Source organism: Sceloporus undulatus, chromosome 4 (assembly GCF_019175285.1).
Source record: "Sceloporus undulatus isolate JIND9_A2432 ecotype Alabama chromosome 4, SceUnd_v1.1, whole genome shotgun sequence".
Lineage (NCBI taxonomy): Eukaryota > Metazoa > Chordata > Lepidosauria > Squamata > Phrynosomatidae > Sceloporus > Sceloporus undulatus.
In genome coordinates, this window is record NC_056525.1 from 244,810,264 (window position 1) to 244,822,430 (window position 12,167).

Genomic DNA, 12,167 nt, shown 5'->3' on the forward strand with positions numbered 1-12,167 from the left:
AAGGGATCACAGTGAATGATCCACGAACATAAAGAACTCAGTAATGGATTCAGCATCCATTTCAAAAGCCTGCATGTCCCAGCAAGTTGGATTTTATTCCCCAGCTCTGTAATTAGGAAATGTGAATGCAATAAGGATTGTAGCTGGGCCTTGACAGAAACACCAGACGTGAGCTTACAGTAGATCAAACTACTTTGCTTACCTAACTCAATACCTACACTCAAAGCTTATGCTACAACTTCTTTCACAAAGTTAGTTTACAAAATCCCTTTGCATACTGATATTCCAGACTACTGTGGCTATGTCTTTGAATTCTTGCTCAAAACAGTCTGCTATGAATGGCAGCAGCTGCTCATAAACCTTAGACAATCATTTGTTACTCCCATGTTTTTGTTTTTTGTTTTAAAGAAAAAGCATTTTCAGTAATTACAATTGTGCTACTTTAACTATTTAAATCCCAATTAAGGTGTAAATTTCCTTCCAAAAAGATGATTATTTCTTGTTTTTAAATTGTTTAAAATAAAATTATACTTTCTAAATGATATTCTAGCATGAGAGAATTTAATCATGTTTTAACAAACTTTATCATCAGGTTTTCAGTGCTATCTTGTTTTAACTTTTCTCCCATGTTGAAAGAAAGATGGGGCTATTAAATACATAAAAAATAAATGAAATAGTTCCTTTAATTCTTTTCTAGCCATCTTTAGTAATTTTAAATGATATTATTTCAAGCTGAGTGATGTAATTTAATTTATATACTATCTTTCAACGGTTTTAAAATTAATATGTTGGCTCTAATGTTCCAAAGTCCTGCTTTCTAAATCTCAGGAATAGCAGGGTCTCCAGCACCACATAATTTTTTTTTTTGGGGGGGGGGGGGGGTTAGGATGTAGACTTGGAGAGGCATTTTATCAGTAACATAGGTTAGTGAGATAGCAAGCCAATCTGGACCACAGCTGTAAGAGCATCAAATGTATACCCAAAAGCTGACAACTCATCAGCACTATTCTTACATATACAGTACCATATTCATCAGTTTCAGGTTTCCAGTTCATCAAATCCAATGCTAACTGGTGCTGAAGGCACCATGCGTGCAAGTCAAGTGATAAATCAGGAGGAAGGCAAAGCTCTCAACCTTTCACATACCTTCTTGGAAGCAACTTGCTCAAACTCTGTGGGATTTACCTTTAAGAAAAGGGACTCAGTCACAGGTCGCTTCCTTTGGCCCCGTTCCACTGGCACAGATTACCATATTTTCCAGCGTATAAGACGACTGGGTATATAAGACGACCCCCAACTTTTCCAGTTAAAATATAGAGTTTGGGATATACTTGCCGTATAAGACTACCCCTCTTCCAACACACACCAAATAAATTTTTTAAAAACATCAGATTTGATTTCAATATGCTAATTTTAATTCAAATGCTTATGACATGCAGGTACTTAGCAAGAAAACTTGTTGTATATAAAGCCTGCTTGGACTGGTCAGCTCTCCCTGTCTGCCCAGCCCTCCCTGTCTCCAAGACTATCAGAGCAGTAGCGCAACGTGGCTCTTTTTCCATACCCCGGGCATCCTGGACACCTGCAGCTTGTTCCGCCCTTCACTTACACCTTCCTGGTGAGACACCCCCTCACCTCGTCATCAGGACCACGTTAAGTAATTTCTTTCCACGAATCCTAGTGAATGGATTTTCTTTTACTGTACTTGTACAGCACCGCCCTTGCTGCTTTCATACAGTCGCCGCATACGGTGGAGATGCAGCCGAGGCTGTTTTTGAACTCCCCCCACCATATGCGGCGACCGCAGATTCTCCCAATCTAGCTTGGAAGTTTCAGCACCTGCCCTATAAGACAACACCCAGCGTATAAGACAACCCCTGACTTTTGAGAAGATTTTCCTGGGTTAAAAAGTAGTCTTATACGCCAGAAAATACAGTATATGCTTTCATTGAGACAGCCTTCCTCTAAATTGCCTTCCCTGCTTAACAAGAGAAGAAAGGCTTTTTTGTTGTTGCTTTTTTCAGGCTTCATACAACTAGGAAAGAGTCTTCTTGAAACCTTGTTCTGCTGTATTCTCTCAAAATATATTCTGGAGAAAGCATCGCTGTTGCTGCTGTGGTATGTCTTTAAGTCGACTCACTTAAAGCAAACATGACAAAGACTTTTCTTGGCAATATTTCTTCAGAAGAGGTTTACCAGTGCCTTCCTCTTAGGCTGAGAGAGTGTAACTTGGCAAAGATCATCCAGCAGGTTTTCATGCCTGAGATGAGATTTGAACCCTAGTCTTCCAAAGCCCCAATCCAACACTCAAACCACAATATCATGCTGGCTTCAGCATATTCTTTCAATTGTCACCTCCTCTTGTTCATCACCAGTTTTTTAAAATTGTGGTATGGAAGTGCCCAATTATACTAAACCTTAAATCTGCAAGACAAGAACTCATGTTCTTCTGCACTGTCTCTTTTATCTTGGAATCCAGGAAACTCTTACTGAACCACATATAAAGGCATTCCCTGGATGTTCAGAGGCTTTTTATACTCTCTTATTGATTTCAGGGCAATCTACAGGGATGTGGACCAAGATAGCAAAATTCTGTGCTGCTGCAGTTAAAATCTGTAAAAATAAAGTTTCAGTAAATGGCTAGGGCTTTTATTATAAGTGTACGCATTTATATTTCATGTTTATATTTTATATTCTATATGACTTATATTGACATCTATATTTATATTTTACTAATGTTTGTAGGTGCATGTATTTTACTAATGTTCATAGCATGTATGTAATTTATGTATGCATATGAATTTTGGAAAATGGTCATTCAATATGGTCAATGACTGCAATAAAACAATTGACTGATTGATAAATCTGCAAGAAACTTCCATTCGAGGCTGGCTTGCACAGATACATTCATCATTCAAAATTCAGTTATTCAAGTTCAAATTTATGCTGCACTAGCCAACTAGGCTTTTGCATGAAATTCAGTTATTGGACAACTCCTTGTTGGGCCTGTAGCTGAATGTGTGAACCATTGATGTGGAAGAACAGCATGGTTTGGTGACCTCAGATGACTGGGTGCTCTGCGGGGGGGGGGGGGGGGGCTTGAATGTGAATAAAACAATTTGTCTTTGATGCTCAGACTCAAAGAGGAGGGAAACCCTGCTACATCGCCCATCATATCTGCTCAAGGTTTCCCTCACGGAGAGAAATTGGGACAGCCTATAAGTGGAGTGGGTTTTGGTTGACATAGGGCTATGGAAAGCAGTACAAATGGCCTGTGCCAAGATGCGCAGTTTGGGGCATGCCGCCACCCATTACACCTCTGAAATGCTTGACAGCAATAAGCTGGAACACCAGAACATTTCAAAGAATCATTGGCGGGTTACAGACCGCCGCTTGCTCCGTGAGGGAGCCGCAGCAGCCACACCGCGCGGCTCCTGCGCGGAGCAAAAAAGGAGCTCCAAAATGGAGCTCCTTCTTGCGGTGCCTCTATGATGTCACGAGGCGCCGCTGGCGCATTCGCGACGTCATAGGCGCCGCGACACGTCTGGACGCTATGCGTCCGATACGTAAACATGGCGGCCCCCATGTGGAAGGGGCGCCACCATGTTGTACATATGGAATACGTACTAGGGTTAGGGGGGTGCGGAAGCACCGCCCCTTCCTAACCCTAATACGTATTCCATACATATTTTTTGGCGGTCTGTAACCCGCCATAGAGTTGGAAGATACCTCAAAGGTCACCCAGTCCAACCCGCTGCCATGCAAGAATAGATAATCAAAGTACAGTGGTGCCTCGGGTTACGAAATTAATTCGTTCCGCGGCCGCTTTCGTAACCCGAAAAGCCTTCGTAAGCCGAAATGCCATAGGCGCTAATGGGGAAAAAGCCGCGGCTCTGCCGCGGCTCCATTTAAAATAGCGCCGAAGTTTTTTCGTAACCCGAAAAAACATTCGTAACCCGGAGCAATTATTTTCTATTGCATTTTTTCGTATCCCGAAAATTTCGTAACCTGGGTAATTCGTATCCCGAGGTACCACTGTACTACTGACAGATGGCTATCCAGCCTCTGTTTAAAAACTTCCAAAGAAGGAGACTCTACCACTCTTCAAAGGAGTGTGTTCCACTGCTGGACACATCTTACTGTCAAGCAAGTTCTTCCTCAAGTTGAGGTGGAATCTTTTTTCCTGTGGTTTGAACCCATTGCTCCAGGTCCTGTTCTCTGGAGCAGCAGAAAACAAGCTTGCTCCATCTTCAGTAAGGCATCCTTTCAAATATTTAAACAGGACTATCACATCACCTCTTATCCCTCTCTTCTCCAGGCTAAATATACCCAGCTCCCTAAGTCGCTTCTCAAAGAGCATGGTTTCCAGACCCTTCACCATTTTAGTTACCCTTCTCTGGACATGCTTTCCCATTTCCAGGCTCCTCTATGGTCAGAGATGTTACCTTTTTCAGACTACAACTCACAGAATCCCTTAGCCAGCCTCACACTTTCTTTCGCTGTTGTGGTAAATCCGGAAGACAGACACACACGGTAAATGCTTAGGAATCTTACTGAGCAGATTGCTTGCAGGGAAGAACGATATACTTGAGTGGAACCATAAAGGAGTAGCATGGTGTAGTGTTCTGAGTGATGGACTAGGACTCTGCAAGACCAGGGTTTCAATCATCACTCAACCCTGTGCAAGTCATACTGAATTTCAGCCTCAGAGGCAAAGGTAAACCACCTCTGAACAAATCTTACCAAGAAAACCTCTTGACAGATTTCACCTTAGGGTTGCCATAGATTGGAATCAACTTGAAGACACACAACAACAACAACAACAGCCACTTTGTGTTCTTGAAGTGAGTTGTGTTTGTGGAAGATCGGCTTCTCAAACATCCATGCACATTTGTTATAACATAACCACCTGTACATATGACAGCTTGCACTTTAAATACCACATTTAACTGTTTCATAGTTTCAGTGTTTGTTTGTGTTGTGTATATCTTGTAAGGAAGCAATAAGTAGACCTTCAAACAGAGATATAGCTAGTGTGGAGATAAAGTGGTGATGAAAAGGTATCTCTCTGAAAACAACTGCCTTTTCATGCTACACAATTATAGTGCTACAATTCCACTTTAGCTGCCATAGTTCTATCGTATGCAATCCTAGGACTTGCAGTTTAAGGAGTATTGGGAAAAATCCTTAGCCAGAGAGATCTAGTGCCCTCTCAAACAACAAACTGCAGGACTACAATGTTGTCATGACAGTTAAAGTGGAGTCATAGCATTATTAATTCACAGAATCATAAGAGTTGGAAGAGATCACAGTAGACATCCAATCCAACCCCATTCTGCCATGGCGGAAAACGCAATCAAAACAGTTCCTGGGATTTGGAGTTTTACAAGGTCTTTAGTCTTCTCTGCCAAAGAGTGCTGGTGCCTCACAAAACTACAATTGGAGCCATGATAGTGGTGTCAAACTGCATTAGTTCTAATGACATCCTGGACATCCTGAGCACATACTTGTCAGTGCATCCCAGTTGCTCTGAAATCCAGGGCGAGCAAGGGTAGACTGAAGTTGCCACTTACACCGTCCCTAACTTCACAATAGATTAACAGTATCTATAGGAAAGCCTTTGAAAATGGGAACCCAAAAGCTCATCCATACTGCTTTGAACTTAATCTCATTCTTGAAACACTGGCAACACCAACATAATTTCATTTTTTAAATATATATTTTTAAAAATGCTTAAAAATAACTGTTTATTGTTGGTGGTGTGTGCCTTCAAGTTGTTTCTGACTTATGGCAAACCTATAATGGGATTTTCTTGGTAAGAGGAGCTTTGCCATTGCCTTCCTATGAGAGAGTGTGACTTGCCCAAGGTCACACAGTGGGTTTCACGGTTGAGCGGGGATTTGGAGCCTGGTCTCCAGAATCACAGTGCAACACTCAAACCACTAAGCCACTTTTATATTTAGCCTCAATTCCACCATGAGATACTCAGAATTACCCATCTATGCCAAGGAAGAAAGGGTGTAATACAAAGCAAGACTAGACAGGTTTTTGGGAGATTGAAGATATGATGTGGTTTGAACCACTGGGAAAGAGCCAGGCAGGTAGAAATTACACTCTGCTCTAGAGACTCCTGTCTGATCTTGGAAGCTAAGCAGCGTCAGCCTGGGTTAGTGCTTGAATGGGAGACCTCCAGCAACAACTAGTTGCTGTAGGCTCTATTCCAGAGGAAGGAACCAGTAAAACCACCTTTGAGTATTTCTTGCCCAAGAAAACCCTATGAAATTCATGGGGTTGTCATAAGTCAACAGGCAACTTGAAGACACATACAAACACACACAATTAAGTATTGAGCCCACTGCCCCTGCCTGTTTCCAGAAGGTTTAGAAATTTATTTTTGGCTTTTGGAGAGATGACAACATGACATCCGTAGAAGGTTCTGCAAACAAAGGAAGGTGCCTCATAGTAGAAACTTACAGATGGGAATGGGTGTGATGTATGAAACTTCCTGTCCTTTGCCCACTGTTTCCGAAACTGACCCAGAGCCAAGTTTTCCACTATGTTTTCCAGCTCAGTGCTTGAAAATAAAAAGTAAATTTGCTTTTAACGTTCCTTTTTGGGTGCAGTTATGCATATTGGTGAGACAAATTTAGGAATTAAATGCACCTTTTTGGAGGTTTGTAACACAAGGGAAGGATGAGGTAGAATCAGTGATTTTCCCAAGGGCTGAAAAAATCCCTCTAAAAAGCTTAAGGTATTTCAGGTACAACACAGCCAAGCAATATGGGAATTCATAGACATAGTCTTGTCATGTCTGAAAATGACAGGATGGCATACATGCCTGATATGATTTAATTTAATTTACGGTAGGCCCTTGGTACCCACTGGGGTTTTGGTCCAGGACCCCATGTGGATATCAAAATCTGTGGACGCTCAAGTCCCATCATATACAATGACACAGTCAAATGGTGTCCAAGGGATTTTGATATCCACATGGGGTCCTGGACCAAAACCCCAGTGGGTACCAAGGGCCTACCGTAAATTAAATTAAATCATATCAGGCATGTATGCCATCCTGTCATTTTCAGGTTTGCTTTCTGGAATGTATATTTTTGTGTGCAAATATTTTCAAACAGTGATTAGTTGAATCCATGGATGCAGAATCTATGGATACAGGGAGCCGACTATAATTTAGTTTCTCCCCATATGAGGCCCAAGGTGGCATACAACATAGGACTATAACCAAATACAATTAAAACAATATTTTTTAAAAAAATTAAATAAACATATTTAAAACGCTGGTTTAAAACAGTTTTAAAAGGGCTTAACTGTTTAAACTAATGCTTTAAAAATACTGTAAATATACATCATTGAATACCAAGAGGAATTGTCCATGCTATATTATATCCAGTTTTGATGTCTGGTTGTGAAAGGTGGACTGAAGAAAGATGACAGAAAGAGAATTAACGCATTTGAAATGTGTTGTTGGAGAAGAATTCTACAAATGCCACAGACTGCTAAAAAAACAAACAGGTCCTAGAGCAAATGAAGCCTTACAAGTCATTCCTCCCTAGAAGCCAAAATGAGATTATTATAATTTGGACATATCCAAATGACATGACTCATAAGTAAACACAATAATGCTGGGTAAGATGGAAGGCAGTAGGAAATGAGGAAGATCACATTACAGGTGGATCAATGTAAGGAAGCCACCACCTTGAGTTTACAAGACCTGAGCAAGGCTATTGAAAACAGAGAGACTGTGAGGCCTCTTATTCATAGGGTCTCTATAAATCAAAGCAATTAACAACAACAACACGGTCTCAGATGTCTGGAAGTTCATCTCACAGAATTGCTATACACTCACCATACAGGCTGGAAGTGCAGGAAGTTGAGGTACAAACCATCTTGAGGACCAAATCTTGAGCACACCTGGTTTAAAAGGTTATTTCAACATAGTAATGCTAATAAAAATATAACACACCCCAATTAAAATAGCTACTGCAATAGCCAGTTAATAGTCAAAAGCCTGGGCAAATAAAGTCTATACCTGCTGATATAAAGAGAACAGAAGGTAGATTCTACCAAAGTAGAATCATATAATCATAAATGGAAGAGACCATAAGGGCCATCCAATCCAGTCCCCTCCAAATGAGCCTGCAATGCTGGTGGGACCAAGAGAAAGGCCTTCTCTAAGGATCGTAATACTGTACTCAGGCAAGCTCATATTCGGAAATACCATGTCTCAGGTAACTTGGACCAAAATAGAAAAAAAGACCACCTGTACTGTACCTTTTTTCCAGGGCAGAATTTCTCCAAAGCAGGAGGACGACAAGCAAAGGCACGTTCAGTTTCCAAATTAAACGGAACGCCTTGCCACAAACCCAAAAGAGCCTCTCCTTTTCCCCTCCATGCACGGACTCCAAATAGTATAAGGCTGCTGACAGACTACTAAGCTTTCCGGCGTCACCTTCGCTTTGCACGGAGGTGCTTCTCCCATTTTCGGAGAGGCATTCCCTCCCTCCAGCTCTTTGCCTCTTCCTTTGAAAACAGAAGAGGGGCTCCTATGAAGTGCTAAGAAAAGACAGTCTGAATGCAATGGCACAGCATGCAGGTTCTTGCACGCGAGTGTGCTCTTCCCGTTCCAGCGAGCACACCAAAACTTGCAACCACACTGAGCACCAGTTGGAGGCAAACAGCAGCTTTTTACTTCCTTCCTACACAAAAGGGTTGGGTGTGCCCATTCCTCGTCACTTAACAATTTCCTCCTATTCTCCAACCCCAAAACTTCTGCACCAAGAATTCCACGGACCAACACCCCCTGCCCTGCCCAAATCGGAAACTGTCTGGGATTGCTGCCAGCAGCACTATGTATATATAGCTTTTAAGTTTCCACAACTGGGCAAAAACGGGAAAGGTGTGCACACCATGGCCAACAGCATGGGAGAAATGCCGATCTAAAGTCTTTCCAGCAAGTATTATTAATAAGGCAGATTTTTAAAAACTCTTTCCAACAAGTAAAATAAGTTCAAAGTTGGATAAGTACTTGAAATGCAGGTCATGCTATTATGCTGCCTTATGTCAAGCCTTGACCTGATCCTGCCAGCTCAGCACTGTCTTCTTCACTGGCTGGCTGGAGTTCTCCAGGGTTTTTGGCAGGGGGTTTTCATAGTCCTGTTTGGAGATCAGTGAACAGCAGCAGTCCAAACCTTAAGAGAGCTGTCCAAGGTTATTTATTTATTTATTTATTTTTATGTCGCCTTTCTCCCAGAAAGGGACCCAAGGCGGCCCACAAGATAAAAACTTTTTAAAATTTTTACAGTAAGAATTTAATGATGTTATATAGATAGCCAAAGTGCAGCCTTTATGATAGATGTGCCCCCAGGCTTTACTTTCATGGTTTCTAAAGCTCACCCCCAACAGTTTCTTAAAGCCTCCCAACCGTCCACTGTTTTTCTTTTTAAATGGCATGGATTTTTGGACACATTCTGGTTCCAAACCATTCAGAAAAATCTAGACTACATGACAACACCCCATCCCACCCCCATAAGCAACCAGAACCCTTTACTATCCCCAACTATCGCTGATTTCTTCTGCAGTCCCTCTCAAAATAGTGACAAGAAGTGACCCTGCCTTTTGAAAGGGACTGCAGAGGAAAAGGGAGGTACTTTGGTATGCTTTAGGGGGATGCAGCCCATGGGGGAGCTGGCAGATAAAAATTGATCCCTGCTCCCTACCATGATAAACTTATTTGAGAGAACAGGGCTCGGTAGTCTGGATATCCCCTTTGATGTTCAGAACAAAACCTGAAGCGGATTCATAACCCCACTGACATGGAAGCTACAATCTGCTCCTGTAGCAGATGCCGAAGATTGAACGTGGGAACTGTCTCATCTAAAACCATCAATTTTCTTACTGAGCTATGGGAAGGCTCCACCCTAGAGCTCAGCTGGGGCCAAAAGATTCACCTCTTAAAACCAGGCACCCCTGCAACAACACCTTTCCTGGTCTAGTTTTTACGAAACCCTGGTTTGCAGTCTTTCAAGGGAGGAAGTTGTTCTAAGAGCGGATGAATTATCTACAGCCTTGTAGCTCTGAATGTGTTATACCTGTGCCGTAGCTGACTTGGGGTGTTCAGGGGTTAGAGTTACGGTAAGATAAGGGCAGGATGTGAATGAATAAGGGGCTTCTAAAAGGCAACTACTGTACTTTCTCTGCGTTGCTATCTTGCTGCTACCAAACACATAGCAAGGAAATAATCCCAAGGGTGAAGGGCAAAGGCTTGGAAGAAATCACTGACAAATCATTTGCAACCTGAAAGAAGAAAAAATCTGGGGCCATGGAGCCGTTTTCTACACGCAGCTTACCTTTCCCTTGAAAAAAGAGACCCCCAGATTGGCAGAGTACCCCTTGTAGCCAGCTTTCCGGTAGCTCCTGCCTTTCACTCCCCTCAAAAGAGGCTGCTGGCGAAGCTACTGGCCTGATCTGCCTGATGGGGCTCTTGTTTTGCAAGCTTACCTTCGGCAGGGTCACAGGCTGCTTAGCACCAGGCAGCCAGGGACTCAAAATAGAACATAAGCACATAAGTAAACTGAAACAGGGTAGCTGAAGGAAGCAGGGAGGGGAAGGGAGAGAGGGGGGATGTTTACTGGCCACTTCCCCCCTTCTTCCTCATTTTGGTTTAAAAGCAAGCAAACAAACAAACAAACAAAAACAGCATCCAAAGACAAGCCCACAACTTTATTTTTTAAAAAAGGTTTTGCACTGGTTGCTGCTGGTGTACGCTTTCTGCTCAAGGCAAGTGAGAGTCTGTAAAATGCAGATTATGTTTCAAGAAGCAGCAATAGGGAAAGCACCGAAGTAGAAGAGGACAACTGCACAAGGTCTAGGATTAATTTCCTCTTTGTCCCAAGAATACTCTAAGGGTGGCATGGACTTAAGGTTGCCATCATTCGCTTACACAAAACAGGGACAAAAGAATGCAAGACAGGATTGGGGCGGTATATCAACCTCCCCACCATATTTTGGTACTGTATTTAACATTGCATACAGTCAGCCCCCCATATTCATGGCTTCAGCAGCCACGGCTTCAAAATATTCTAAAAATATACAAATTCCAAGACAATTGGAACAATCTTATTTTAGGTGTGTGTGTTTGTGCCTCAGACCACTACACCATGCTAGTACTGTAAGGTACTGTACATCAACGTAAGGTACTGTAATAAATGTAAAGAACTGTACATCAAGTTACTGATTTTCTTCCTCCTCTGTGACAAACAGCTGGAAATATCTTTTACTTTTATTTTATTTTGCTTTGGGAACCGATAAGCCATGGCATCCTCTGGGATTTAGTTCCAGGACCCCATGGGGATACCAAAATCCATGGATGCTCAAGTTCCATTGACTACAATGGCACAGTAAAATTGTGCCCCTTATATGAAATGACAAAATCAAGATCTGGCTTTTGAAATTTGCTTTTTTGAAATATTTTCAAGTTGTGTGTGCTGGAATCTGTGGATGCAGAATGTGTTCATAAGGAGGGCTGCCTGTATGTGATAGGCCATTCTTCTCTTGGTATGGATGGTTATGGGGTAGGAGCAGATCAGCAACCAAGCTGGATGAGAAGGATATTGACAAGTTGGAACATGCTCAGAGAAGGTGGCCAAGATGGTAAAAGGAAACCAAGCTTTATGAGGAACAACTTAAGGAGCTGAGAGAAGAGAAGACTGAGTAGTGATATGATAGTCATCTTTACATATCTGATGGGATATTATGTAGAAGATAGAACAAAGTTGTTTTCTGCTGCTCTAGGGACTAAAACATCAAGTAACATGAAATGATCACCTAAACATCAGGAAGAACATCTTGATAGTAAAAGTTGTTGAGCACTGGAACAGACTGCTTCCAAGGACAGAGGTCTTCAAACACAGGGTGAAGGCTCTCTCTCAAGGAGTGCTGCAATTGTAAATTTCTGCCTAGCAGGAGGTTAGATTACATGGTTATTGTGATTCTGTGAGAAGTGGGATTTTGGTATTCCCTTAGGATGGAACTGAGCTACAATCAATGGCTGCAATCTATTTATACTCTAACTCATATTATATAGGTCTGCCCATCTGCAAGAATCAGGATGCAGGCACCGAGGTTACTCTGAAAGACTTGCATATTCTTTG

General features: G+C 42.1%; 1 protein-coding gene across 4 annotated transcripts in view; it reads right to left on the reverse strand.

Annotated features, from left to right (window-relative positions):
- The window catches only part of PTP4A3 (protein tyrosine phosphatase 4A3), a 96,455-nt gene that overhangs the window by 36,522 nt on the left and 47,766 nt on the right, over nucleotides 1-12,167 (reverse strand). The window contains exon 1 of one of the 4 annotated variants that reach the window (XM_042464561.1): nucleotides 10,365-10,501. The exons of 2 other annotated variants lie outside the window; for them this stretch is intronic. The gene's annotated coding sequence lies outside the window, so the exon portion shown is untranslated. Of the gene's footprint in view, nucleotides 1-8,289; nucleotides 8,651-10,364; nucleotides 10,502-12,167 lie in introns of those variants that run through there. One more of the 4 variants, XM_042464563.1, reaches the window with a different exon arrangement.